Source organism: Microtus ochrogaster, chromosome 24 (assembly GCF_000317375.1).
Source record: "Microtus ochrogaster isolate Prairie Vole_2 chromosome 24, MicOch1.0, whole genome shotgun sequence".
NCBI classification, from domain to species: Eukaryota; Metazoa; Chordata; class Mammalia; order Rodentia; family Cricetidae; genus Microtus; species Microtus ochrogaster.
The window spans coordinates 7,905,617-7,906,049 of record NC_022024.1 but is presented as its reverse complement, the minus strand read 5'-3'; positions in this window follow the sequence as shown (position 1 = coordinate 7,906,049).

Sequence of the window (433 nt, the reverse complement as noted above, 5' to 3'; positions counted from 1 at the left end):
TGTGAGTGTGGGTGTCCTGTGTGTGTGTGCCTGAGTGTGTGTGTCCTGTGTGTGTGCCTGAGTGTGAGTGTGTGTGTGCCTGTGTGTGCACCTGAGTGTGAGTGTGTGTGCCTGAGTGTGAGTGTGTGTGTGTGCCTGTGTGTGCCTGAGTGTGTGTGTGCCTGAGTGTGTGCCTGAGTGTGAGTGTGTGTGTCCTGTGTGTGTGTGCCTGAGTGTGTGTGTCCTGTGTGTGTGCCTGAGTGTGAGTGTATGTGTGCCTGTGTGTGCCTGTGTGTGCCTGAGTGTGAGTGTGTGTGTGCCTGTGTGTGCGCCTGAGTGTGAGTGTGTGTGTGCCTGAGTGTGAGTGTGTGTGCCTGAGTGTGAGTGTGTGCCTGTGTGTGTGCCTGAGTGTGTGTGTCCTGTGTGTGTGTGCCTGAGTGTGTGTGTCCTGTGT